We start from the raw sequence: 14,020 nt of genomic DNA on the forward strand, positions 1-14,020 counted from the left end.
AATGCACCCAGTTATTAGACGTCCTGACCAAGGCGTGTCCGTCAGTGTCATCATATCAGTAGTGAATAAATATCATCGCTCTATAATCGACTCAAGAACTCGTACGTCCTACCCAAGACATTTCCATAGGTTCCGTGAGATTAGAAACGCGTAAATGTCTTCGCTCCACCAATGCACCCAGTTATTAAACGTCCTGACCAGAGCGTATCCGTCAATATCCATCATATCATAGTGGATAAATATCATCGCTCTATAATCGACTCAAGAACTCGTACGTTCTACCCAGGACATTTCCATAGTTTCCATGAGATTAGAAACGCATAAACATCTTCGTTCCAACAATGCACCCAGTTATTAGACGTCCTGACCAAGGCGTGTCCGTCAGTGTCCATCAAATCAGGAGCCATCGAGGGCGTCCTCGATCATCGAGGAGATGCGCCAGCATGCGGCATGCAGGTAATTGCAGAAACAATTGCAGGCCAGCATGGCGGCTCGTCAGGGGCGCGTCCGATCAATGGCCGAGATCGATCGATCCCCGATCCATCCCAGAGTCTGGCCGTGGGGGAATTAATTGAGTGGACTCGCAATTGTCATTATTTATGCGGCGCCCTTTGGCCCGCTCTTTCCGGCCGGCAACATAAATTGGCGAGTTGCGCCGAGGGGCGTCGAATGTGCACTGCGCGCGAGCTTGCGCCCTGTCCGGCCGCAGTTGCAGCTGCATCGGCGACTGCAACTGCAACACCCCCGGTCCGCAGGCCGTCCAGGAACACGGCGAGCTTTTATTTCGCCCCGGGTTTCCGTTCGAAAATTCATCCCACCGGCCGGGACAACGCGTTTACGCGGATCTGCATAATGCACGGGTATCACTTCTCCGGCAGGAATTCCATCGTTTGGTCACCGCCAAACGTCGCTCCACTTTTCCCCCCTTCTTTCCGGATCGACATCCCTGAGGACGAGTAATGATCGGCCGATCGACCCGAAGGGTTGCCTCGGGGAGATACACGGGGAGAACACCGACCGAAAGCTCCGGAATATTTCCCCGAGCTTATTTCCCTTCCCGGAAGCCGGGGTTTTGTTTTTCCACCCTTTCCCAGCGACGGGGTTGAGAGATCTCCGGGGACGTCTTCATTCGGTTTTTGAAATCCCTTTCCTCGGGGAAGTTCCTCCGGGAGCGTCCCGATGGGGGATGGAAATAAAATGTCCGGGAACCCCCCCGGTTGGTGGGGGCCGCCCGACCTAAATAACGTTGACAAGCTTTAAAATCGCCGAGAGCACTCGAATCCCTCGTCCGGGAAATTTGCGAGGCGGCATTATTACATAATAAAAACGAGGATGCGCTCGGAAAAACGGGAGGGGGGCAGTAAACCCACAATAACGGCATTGCTAATATATTACCGCGGGGACAGAAGTAATGCTCCCGCCTCTCCTCCGACAATAAAATATTTAAATTTTCAACAGTGCGAATATTCCGGGAAATTCATTAGCGCGGCCCGGCAATTGTCCCGACCGACGCGCGTCTGCGATATAAACTGGGAAATGTTTTATGATAATCGCGACCAAGCCGCGATAAATTCAGCCCGACTTCGAGAACGACATCTCCGAAGTGAAAAATCGAGAGACGCCCGCCAAGTCTCGTCCGTTTTCGAAAACCTCCCCGAAAATCTGCATCCGTTATGGGACTTCGGCGAAGAAATGGCGCGAGAAACTCCGTTGCGACTTTTCCGCGAGAACAGCCCCCTTCGGGCTGGAGTTCCACCCTGTTTTTCCTCTGGTCCCCCTCGAGTGTTTCGAAGGGCGCGAACCCCGCGGCTTAAAAAACACCCGTTTAGGGGATGGCGAGAAAAATGCTACGAGAAGCTCCGTCGATTTTTCACCCTTGGAGTGGAGTTCCACCCTGTTTCTCTGCCCCCCTTCCCTCAAACCCGAAGAAGGGCGAACTCTGCGTTTAGGAAACACGTGTTTAGGTGGTGGCGAAAAAATTAAGGCAAAAGCAACCCCCTTAGGCAGGAGGAGTTCCACCCTGTTTTTCTGGCCCCCTTAGAACCCTGTATGGCGCGCGAACCCCGTGACTTAAAAAACACTCGTTTGGGGGTGGCGTGAAAAATGCCACGAAAAGCTCCATTGACTTTTCCACACGAGAAACTCCCTCCTGCAAGGGTTCCAAGGTTCTTCTGACCCTTTCGAACTCTTTAAGGGGTGCGACTTCGGCGTTTCGGAAACACACGTTTAGAGGGTGGCAAAAAGTGTCGCGAAAAGCACTGATTAGACATTTTGCACGTTGGGCTGAAGTCTCGTTTTATTTTTTTGGTACCCTTGAAGCCCTTCGGGAGGGGAGGCGAACCTCAAGACTTAAAACATACCCGTTCAGGGGGTTTCGAAAAAAATTCCCCTGACTTTTCCGCGATTGCAGCCCCCTTGGGCAAGAGTACTACTCTGTTTTTCTGCCCCCCTCGAGCCCTTCGGGGGGAGGGGGCACGAACCTCACGGCTTAAAAGACACACGTTGAGGGTGGAAGCGCCGTGTCCGGACCAAGTGCTTAGGGATAGAAATTTCCCTAATGCGGGGAAAGAAGGAAAGTGGTCCCGCGGGGCACGGCGAGCAAAGTCCCTAGGGAAGGGCGACTTCGACCCGGGATCTGCAATGCTAATCGCAAGGGAGACTCCATTAAACGCGAATTAATTTCTTGCCGGCCGTCTCGAGTGCGCAGCTTCCGAGACGCCTGTCTTCTGCCGACTGGGGATGATCCTGCTGCTCTGGAGATGTGCCCGATGGCCCTAGCCAATGACACACCGACAGGCATTCGCAGATGACGCCGAAGAAAAATTCCCTAGGAAAACACTGGTGATCCTGCGCACCGTGGCGAAGCCGACCACCCGTTTATTCACATTTAAATGAAATTCTTTCAAATATATATTAATAATTTTCGCATCACGTCCTCCCATCATTTCATTTCATCCCAAGTGAGGAAGATATTTCACGTCACGTCCTTCCAGTCGTGTGATTTAATTTCATGCGATGAAAATGTTCACAATTTTCGAGTACCCAACGGAGCCTCGCTTCGTCCTCGAGGTCTTTCCCTCCACCCTTGTTTCGTGTAAATTATTAACGTACATTGGAATATTAAATCTTACTCTTTGTGAACGCAACTATGCAATAAACTCGCATTTCTGGCATATCTTCCGATTGATTTTACTTTGTCCTTTTTCGATGATTAATGGATTGAGGATTTTCAGGTCTAACTTATGGAAGATTATGGATCTATTCTATTCCGAGATTTTTCAAGCTTTGTTTCAATGGAAACGTTCCAAGGATCTAGAGATTCTGGCGAAGAAAGTGATCTTTGTGAACTAAGTGCAAGTGAAATTTCTATCGGCAAAGCATGTGACCAAAAGAGCCGAGAATTTAGAGGTTCGACTGAGATCGATCATTCCGACTCGGATCGGATCGTCTAAACGGAATTTTTCCAGCCATCGCCGATTTGGACCATTCCGCATTATGCATGCAAATGCACCTTGCGAGGTGTAACGAGGTGCGGCGTCTTATCCGTCGCGTGATCGCAGCATCCAATTTGTAACTCGGGTCTTACGTAAATTGGAATACAAAGGGGAGGGCGCGCGTGCGTCTGAGAATTCCGCGGACGAGACCGGGTATTGCGGAGATTTGAACTCGAGTATCCTTCCAGAGAAAGGAGAGAAAGAGTCCTTTAGAAGCGGAATAAGGAGAGACGGGATAACGGAGGGGCAGGACGGAGGTGCGTCCGAAAGGACGCGACGCGACGTCTTCCCGCAGAGGAGGGTGAAATATTTCGAGAGAGAGCTTTACGGCCTGAACATCCCGTAGGACTAACCCGGAGCAACGGACGTAATCCTTTAATGGAACTATCTCTCCCAGAGTCCTGCATCCCGCAGGGAGAGCCCATGAAAACGGCAAAAGCGACGTTCTTCCTTCGAAGGACGCTGGAGACGGAACAACGTCGAATTATCCTGCAGTTCCCAAAGGACTAGAGGGATATCAATCCTCCGGACAATCGACCAGGACCTGGACCTGCTGAACAGACAACAGGGGAAAGAATAATATCCATAAAAATAGCCGAAACACTTGGCCTCATCCCGGATTAAATTCGGAGAGGCGGGATCAAGGACGCGCTATAGGCACACCGTGCAAGGACCCCGAGGGTGGCAGGACCTGCATAATTTGACCGGTCATTTTTCCGCTTGGTCACCCTGGACAAGGACCCCTTCCAGGACACGCATGCCGAATATCAGGGTCATCCACCGACCCCTGACCCTAGAAAAATCAGACATCGTGGAAGACCTTCTTCAGGGTCCAGCTCCGGACTAGAAGATACCTAGCTCTGATTGGATGGCATTAAATCCTCGAAGCTGGAGCTTCTCCAGGAAGGCAAGGACCCGAGTGACTCGCTAGCCGTTTTTCCGCTCGGCCAGTCCTAAAGACTAGAAGAGAGTCTTCGAGGACCTCCATGAAGCGGAGTCCCTTGAACGGTTAGGACGTCGTAGATCGGAACGGGCTGGGCTTCCGAAACAAGGAGCTCGGTGTAAATGGGGAAACGGGCTTCGTCGGTGATGGTCCGAGGAATATGGGGCCAGGGTGCAGTCGAGGAAGCATAGGCGGGGGGTGTCGAGGTCGTCCTGAACCGCCCTCCTCGGATTTGGTGTTGGTGGGTCTTGAGCAGGGCCGGTACACGGGTTGAAGCCGTGGTCGATACGCGGGTCAGCAGCATGCTTCACTAACAGCACCAATGGGGCGGTTTGCCAAATGTCCCTGGTACAATCCGACTACGAAGTAGCAACGGCTCGACCTCCTTCGGCCACCTCGCAAGGACCTTCTGCGCGGCTGCTGGAGCGACTTCGACATACCCACCAGGGATCTCTAGGTTCCCCTTCCCTGGGCCATCCTAAATCGCCCAAATCACCTGCTCCCAGTACTCGCATCACCTGGATTGGGTCAACATTGGAAATCGATTCGACGATCTCGAGCTGGGAACCGATGAACCGATAAAACTCGACGTTCAAGGTCGCACTGGGGGATCCCTAACAGGCCCCTTCCCTAGGGCACCTTAAATCGCCCGAATTACCTACTCCCAGTACTTGCATCACCTGAATCGGGTCAACATTGGAAATCGATTCGGCAATCTCGAGCAGGGAACCGATGAACCGATAAAACTCAACATTCAAGGCCGCCCTGGGTGGTCCACCCCTATCCGTCTCCTTCCCTAGGATACCCTAAGTCGTCCGAATCATCTGCTGCCGGTACGCACATCACCTGGATCAGGTCGACATTGGAAATCGATTCGACGATCTCTAGCTGGGATCCGATGAACCGATAAAACTCGACGTTCAAGGTTGCCCTGGAGGGTCCATCCCCTGTCGGGCGAACTCCTGATGGATGGAGTAAACGCGCAAGGCGGTGTTCATGAAATAAAAGGACACTCCAAATTGGATGGATTTAGGGGCGCGAGGGTTCGGTTACATCGTCCTCGATGTAACGACGTGGGAATGACACTGTCACGCGAGAGACCGGAGGATGGAGTATCGGTTATTAGGCAGGAGAGTCTGGCGCAATGGCGCAGGACCGCCAGGAGAGGAGATTAATCCGTCGTCGCTTGATTGATCGTCACCGGCGAGCCCCACTGGCGTAGGGTGTCGAGGTACGTCGATGATACCTCGACCGCGTGCATTTAGCGGCGCGGAACCGCATGCAACGCAATTTTCGCGATTGCCTGCCATGCGTCTGCCAGCGCCTGACAAAAACCGCCGGGACGAACCGTTTCTCCTTGTCTCCTTTGCCGCGACAAACTTGCACTCCGCGTGCACCTGTTAAGATCAATATGTTGAGATCAATTAGCGATTGATAAAACTATATCGAGTCACGGAGACACTCGAGCGGATCAGACTACCCTTCGGACACCCTGGAGCCTGGCCGTCCGTTAAGGGTAAGTGGCGACTCTCAAACCTCCGGGGCAGGGTATTCTTTCCCAGCGACTTGGGTGTTCCTCTCTCTCTCATATAAAGTAAAATGGAACTTGTCAAAATTCCGCAGATGGTCGAGGTTTTCTCCGAAGACCCGAAATACAGGGCTAGGGTGGAGGGCTATCCCTGATACCCCAGCAAATGAGCGCCGGAAGTGGGGTCCTAATAAGAATTAAAGAGCGTTCCGCGCGGGACAATTTCCGCGATCCGGGCTCAAGGAGCGTCCCCGAAGCTGGTCCGCACCCGTTCGCCATCTCGGGATTCTAATTCGGGGTCGCCCGGGAATCCGGCAATTTCGGCCGGGTTCCGCGACGGCCATTGCGCCGCGGCAGGTCTGACAGCTAATCAGCAGTTTGCGGCGTTTCTAACGGCCCGGGATGAGCAACGGCGGAATTTTCTTCCACGACCGTTCCCCCGCGGGCAAGCCGCAACGCGAGGCGGTTGCGTCGGATGGGACCCTCGTGGAAATCGTGCACCTGTATGCACCCCTTTGCATAACCTGATAGTAGGACAGGGAAGTTACTTAAAAAAGAGAAAATAAGCCAAAAGGTGAAAATAGTTGTAAGTCAATTTTCTAGGAATTCTTAAGGAATTTCAGGGGCCCCGTACACGTGGGTCTCCTACTGGCGCTGCCATTTTGGTACCATGTCGCCGGGGTACCTAAAAAAAACCTCAAAGGCACTAGCCACGACTGGCCATCAACGAAGCCGCTTAACGAGGCGATTACGTGCTCAAATTGCCCGCTCATTTCGGCGCCCTCTTACCACCGGTGTATCTTCCGCTTTCCTCCGACGATCTCTAAAGAAATCCATCAACACGCGCCCTCCACCCTCCCCAACTCGTCGTTCTTTTTTTCCCCTACCACCTCTTCATCCTCGTGAGACTCTGGCCCGCGTGCAGAAACTTGACTACGAGGGAGATAATTAGCATTCGTTTGTACCCTGCACGCGCAATGGCGCCGCCACTCGAGGCTCTCGTTGCGTACCGAGCGCCGCCATTTTGGTGACCCGGTGCCGCGACCCCTGCAACTGCAACTGCAGTCGACTGCTCTTGTCCGATGCCAACGGAGATCCTCGACTGAATAATGCTCGTCGCACTCGTCGCAACTCGACCGTCCCTATGTCCACCCCCAACCACCCCCTGGCCACCCGACTCGCGACGTTTGTCGCGCCCTCATTAATTATTGTCGCGCAACCCCCTCCGACGCGAATCCGCGACTCCGAATTCCGACAGGGGCGGCTCGGAAATTCGGAATCACGTCTTTTCCTCGCGACTTCCCACTACGCAACCCCCAACGGCATCCTGCAATTACTCGAGGAAACGCAGCGGACCGCGACCCTCCCCATCGCCGGGGGTTGCACGGCACGGAATGGGGGGCATCCCGAGAATTTCCCCATCTTCGCCCGGAGATCATTTGTCAGGGTCGCAATGTGCTCCAAGAAGCTCCTCTGAGAATAAATAACTCCTGTTTATTTAATTATTTAGCGACCCGGGCTCGCGATCCGCGCCCTCCGTGACGGAGCGAGAAAAATTAGAAACCCGTATATACGTTTTAAATTAGTTTAAAATTTTATCTTATTTATTTATGTATTTTTCTATTTGTAAAAAGGATATATGGAGATGTCTTGTCTAAACGTAGCTCAATAATAGGATAACTGGAGGCACTTCGAAAAAACGTGTGTCAGGATAGTGTTTCCCTGATTATCCTCATTTATTGTTAGGATCTCGGGAATATATAGGTCGGTTACCTGGAAAGGGGATAGAGTTCCTCTTTTCGGGTCGCTCTTCGTAGCAGGACACCCGAATTTCTCCGGGTCACTAGCCACCCCTCCCGGCAAGGAGAGGAGGTCCTTTTTTATCGTCACGGGACTCCTCGCGCCGGAGGCCGGTATTTATCCGCCTACGTAGCCCGTAAACCGTCAAGGATCCACCCTTAAATCCCCAGCTGGCGAACATCTGCCCCGTAAAGGACGCGGATCCTGGGATCCCCGAAACGTCGCGATCCCTTCTTCTCGGTTCGATATCCACGGTGGTTAACCCAGTTCCCCTCCCCCGGGACGGCGTCCTTTGCGCCAGGACATCAGGAATTCCATGAATTTTTACGTTTTTCCCGGCTCAGGTGAGAGACGCCCGGAGAATTTCTCTCCCTCAAGGCGCCCTCCCATATCCCCTTGGACCGCACCAAAAAGTACTTTCCAACCCCAACAATTTGGACAAATCCAAAAATGAACCAACCTCAACCTTCTGATTTCCAGAAATATACCTCGGAGTGTCATTTGATCAACCCCCATTATCCACGCCGAAGAGCCAGGGGATGCGGTCAAGGGGGTGGTGCGCAGCATCCCGGAAAGGTTCCTCCTCTGAAGACCATTAGCGCCGGCCAGATCTCTGCCCTGCTCGTTAAACTCGGCGGCCGAGGACTAAATACGAGGAAAATAAATCAAACGACCGAAGCCAACCCACCCGCGAGAGGGTGGCCTCGCGGAAACGCGCTCCACGTCTCTGAGCGTCTCTCGCTTCAGGCCGTCCCTGAATCGAGATGAAACAGGGAAGAGGGAGGAATCGCATGGAAAAAATGCCTCCATGCGTCGGCAAAAAGAACCAGCTCTCTAGGGGATGCGTCAAGCGGCGCCATTGTGGCCTTTGCGAAGCCTTCGCGGTTTAGATGCTCCGCGTCCCCGGCCGCCATTTTGGTCCCGGAGCGTTTTACACGCGGGATTATGGTCGCGGGTTTCGCGGCGCTCTTTTAACTTCGGCTGTAAAGGCGTTCATGCGAATTTATATGGAGTATCGTATGGTAAGGGGGTGTCCGCCAGAAGTATGAACGCCTGTTTTATGCGAATCTTCAGCCACCCCGTGATAGCCCGAGGACGCCATCGCGTTATCTGCGTCGGCCTTTATGGGAAGCCGCCTTCGAGCAATAAAATCCCAATATCGGCCTCCTTCCGGCTTATTTACACCCCGCAGGGTTGGGATCGATATCGGCTCGTCCTCTTAGAGTCCGTTTCTCTTCAACCCTTCGCGCAGTTTCGCCCTCGTTACGCGCCTCGATGCGACGTCGGATAGCCGTCACGGCTTATGCCGGCTGGCGGACCCCATAAAACCCTGTAAAAGGGAGAACGTGCATCCGAAACGTGCAACGGGAAGAAGAAGTAGCCTCCCACGGGCACGTTCAAGGGACACCCTCGACGCATCGAGAGCTGGAGGCTGGGGGACCGAGATTCTCTCTTAGCCTCCGGGGGCTTCTATCCGGCATTGTCCGGAAAGAGCAATATGTCGTCTCGATAATGTGCTGGTGCAAAGACGTGCAGAATCCCGTATTGTTTCTTTGGCAAGAAGCTTTCGTGCTCCGAAATGTCCTGAACCAGTTAGTTCCTAATTATATTAAAGCCTCTAATTATTGACCATAGAAAGATTGATCCATTATCATACAATATTTCCTTATATCATCGACTTAGATTTGATAAATAGTGACTGCTTGATGTCTACCGGGTACGAATCGTAACCTGCTTCGAGTTGAAGATATGTTTCTTTGGTACCGTTCATAAAAAATATTTCTCAAGGCCAATGAATTTTTTTTCTCAGTATAGAACGTACCAAGATTGAAAGAAGGACTCGAAGGACCGAAAAAGGTCTCGGATCCCGCAGATGGGGTTATGATTTCGACTCGGAGAACCACCCCTAAGCGCGTCACCTTCACTCGCTCCAGGCCCGTCTTCCTCTCCGTTTCCCGGGTCTCTTTTGGGCTGAGATTTATATGTTTACGCGATTCCCCGGCAACTTTCTATTTTCCGCGACTTCCAGGGTCCTTTTATTTGGCTCCACCTATTCGTGGCCCGGCTAACCCGGGGGAGTCTCTCTCTCTCTTCTCTCTCTCCGGCACCCTCCGCGTCGAGCTTCGAGCCGGCCAACCGCGGACCCGTTCGTTTGGAAGTCTGCCAGAGGCCGTCCCGGGGAAACTGTTTTCGACAGAAGAATTTACCGGTACTTTTCCGTTTCCGAGGGTGTCCCACCCCGAGGAGAGTTCAGCAGGGCCGGTGGACCCTGCCGATTTCCCTTCGTTTTTAAGACCCGATCCTTCCGAAGAATATACATATGACAAATCGTTAGGGCAAATCGATAGCAGTCGCAGATTTTTGCAGTCGAACCCTGTCTCGTGCCTTAACCAGTGTTAAGAAAAAAATAACTGATGACGTCCGTCGTTCACCCTCCACCTCGAGACAATTTCCTAGGCACCCCGCTGGCCAGGGAATTCGGAGGTAATCCACCCCCGCGTAGGAATCGGGGCCGTAAAGAACCCCCGGGTACCGAAACCCTCTGATCAAACGAAGCCGGAGCGACGCCTTGCGTCTGCACGCGCCCGTTTACGTCGCGTTTACGGCCGCGCATAAAGGAGCGTCGAGGCGTGCCAAGCCGGGGGTGGTTTCCCTCCTTTCGCCGTTTCTCGGCTATTTCTTCCCTTCGAATATTCCTCGCGGGCCTGCGCCACCCGACGGGGTATCGAACGCACCCCGGAATCGCTCCGGTCCCGCGGCTCGGGTGCACCCCCGCAAAGGTGCATAGGTACATGCAGAGGTGCAACCATCCGGGGTAGGGTAAACCTCTGGTTATATGTTTGCACCCCCGATACGTGCGCCCCCTTTCCCGAGAGCGCGCGTGCCCGCGTATTCGGGTAGGCTTCTCCTTTTCGGGACTTTTCCGATGAGGTATCCCCTTCTCTCTCCGTTCAAAGGAACACTCCCGTGAGTATGAGAAGGACGCGACTAGAGTTATTAGAATCTATAACCTCACTTTTTCAAAGTGGTCAAAGTATACGTCAGTTGTGAATAAATATATTAGTCCACAGAAAAGGGATAAAGAATAATAGCAAGTAGGAGCGGACCATTAAAAAGGTCTAGGCTTCGACATTCCTGTTTTCCATACATTCCATGGAAAGTTTTGAATTTTAAGCGTATCATATATAGGAACTGCAGAAACATAAAGTCCCATATTGATGTAATTTACATGGCCGGTGAAATTTCTGAAGTAATATACCTAGTAATTTATTGAATAAAATTTTATTAATTACCTGGGGTATTTTACTTACCCAACTCTGAAAGCCATGCGTGGTGTAATTGCGAATAATCGAGCGCGGTATTTCTGTCATCAAGAAATCAAAGGGCGATGAAACATTCGAAATAAATGACGCCTAACTGACGGTACAATCAACATACACGTGATTGCGATTATACGCTTTAGATATAAATTAAGTAAAAATGAAAAATCGGGTTTATCCAATCGTTTCAAACATTACAACGTAAATATGGAGGCTATAAAGAAGATCCTGACACCCACGAAGTTTCACTTTTTAGAGAAAAATGTAAAAATAACTAAACAAATTTATAACAATTTGAAATTGCATGTGTGTCAAGACCATCCTAATAGTCGTTAAATTCACATTGTAAAACTTGAAACGATTTGGCATGCCCATTTCGGTGAAAAGTTTCACAAACGAGGCCTATTTGTCGTCACTTTCACATCACCTTAAGGGTGTCATCCTATAATTTCATGAAAACAAATGTGAATATTTTAGTGGCCGTTATTAGGACCATGTAGAATTTAGAAACGAAGTTAAAGGTTACGTCGACGATCGTAAAGCGGAACTATGCGTTCTAATCTCGAATTGGAAAGATTATCCCCGAAACCTGTCGCCGCCAAGTTCGTTTTCAGGATCCCGAGGAGTTAAGCCGGAACTCTCGGGGGGGTAGTTCAAAATATATAATTGCTCGTTAAAATTACAGCCGAATTTAATTAATTCCCAGGCTGTGTCGGGGCGTAAATGGCACTCTTTAGTAACGACGCGCCATGGGGTTGACACGCGCTCGGGTGATTCAATAAACGTCCCGGCGTCAACTCCGCGAGATAATTATCTCGCGGGAAGAAATGTTTCGTGGTGAAAACTAATTATTAGAACCGCGGACTCGGTACATCCGCGTGGCCGCTAATTACGCACCTCGAGGTGCGGTTATTCTAAATGAATAAGCAAATGCGGTCACTCCTCTTCACGGGGTGAATGGGGACTCACCTCCCTCTTCAGGGAATCAATTCACCCCCTTTCCGACACGATAACTCAACTAATTGTGAAAGATATATATATATATAAATATCCTCGTTACGGGCCACAGGTCGTTATTCCCCGGTTACGCAATTTCGTCCCATTAATCCGCGCCCGTACTTACACGTCGCCGGTGAATGTACACGCATTACCAATAAATACCCTCATTAAAATTGATCCTTCCGCGAGTTCGGGTCTGCCGACATGTCGAGGAGCGCGACAGCTCGAAAAATTGAGTCTCGTTAAAATAATTCCCTGATAACGCCCACCCCCACCCCTGAAGCCTCTCTCCACTTCCGGAACGATCAATTTAAATTTCGTTTTTGAAGTGAAACTCCATTTGGCACGGCAGTACGCGAATGTCGCGGGTCATGAAGCAGGTCCGTTTCGGAAAGTGAAACGATTTTTCTGCGTTTCACTTCCTTTACAGTTAATTACTATTTGATTCCAATTTGTTATCGGAGCCCATCAGCTGCGATTACTTCTGATTAGCAAAATTATCAATAATATCGCCGCTCATTATCATCGGTATCCCATCCCAATTATAACCTTATACGGTTAATTACCACGAACCATCATATCCGCGTTATCTTTAAAATAACTCCCTGATAACACCAAAAGTTGCGGTGTCTCCTGATTCGCGAAATCATCATCAATATCACCGCTCATTATTATCGATATCTCATCTCAATAATAATTTTGTACACTTCATTACCGTTAACCATCATATCCGTGTTTGACAATTGGTCCAGTTTGAATACCTTAAATTTTTCCAGTTTATTCATTTCCATATTCATAATCGTGTATTTAACTCAAACAATTTGCAAAAACGTGACCATCAGGGCGCATGCGCTATTCTCTCGACTAATTATCAGCGCATAAATTGAAATAAAGCCTGATACAAATGAAGCATCAAAACAATAATGTCGAAAACGAGCAGCACCGAACGTATGAATGCATCTCGTAATAGAATAACCATAAATAAAAATTACCATCTAACAATTCCCTTCTACCCGGAAGTTTCACGTCTGCAAAAAAAGAATCATAGTGTCGCTTTCTTCTCACATGTCCAAAAGGAATGGCGCAACTTATTAGAAATTAATGGTCATTATCAGGCGGCCAAGTTGGAGAATTCCGTTTAGGGCGATATCGGGACGTGATTGGAAATAGTTCGCGGGGGGTCTCGGGGGTTCTCCACCCCCGGACGTAACCAACCGGCCGTCAGTTTCGCAGGGCCGCGGTTATATTCGTAAACAAATCCATGCAAATGTCGTTACGACGGCGCAAATAGAGGCGGAAGTGGATAAACGCCGCGAGGTCGCCAGCCGGTAAGGTAGGCACCGACAGGGCCGATCCTCAAAGGCGCGTATCGCGTCTCGTTATATGTAACAATAGGCGCCGCGACGCGGGAAAATCGCCGGGGTTGCAATTAAACGGCGAAGGGATGGTCGAAAGAAAACGCAGGCGGAAACGCATCCGCGCTCGAGTGACTCGCGTTCGAGTGGGTACCGGGGCAGTTCATTAAGCGCCGGTAACGCGATAGCTGATGAGCCGGGCAATCATCCCCGATAGGGTGGTCTCTCTCGTATTCGGCCCTTGACGTGGAAACCCTATTAATCCAAGCATACGTAATCACGTGCACACGGGGCTGGAAACAGCGAAAATTCGAAAATTACCGCGGCTGGAATTTTCCAAAATTTCCCGAGTCCGGTAGAAATGTTGGTCCCACCAGAACCTGGGCTATTCACTTGGAAATCAATGGTAACGATTTCCTTCTTTCAAAGCCGATTGCCTTTGACTTCACATGTCAAATAACAATGCGATTCGGTAACAAGCGACGTTCGGTCGGAAAATTGGAACAGTACGAGGATTTCAAGCGTTAAAGGACTTCAACGCGTGATTAGGGAGGCCCTACGGAAGTACGTGATGCTCGTGA

This window comes from Orussus abietinus, unplaced genomic scaffold (genome assembly GCF_000612105.2).
Source record: "Orussus abietinus isolate OABI.00-Male unplaced genomic scaffold, Oabi_2.0 scaffold31, whole genome shotgun sequence".
Taxonomy (NCBI): Eukaryota; Metazoa; Arthropoda; class Insecta; order Hymenoptera; family Orussidae; genus Orussus; species Orussus abietinus.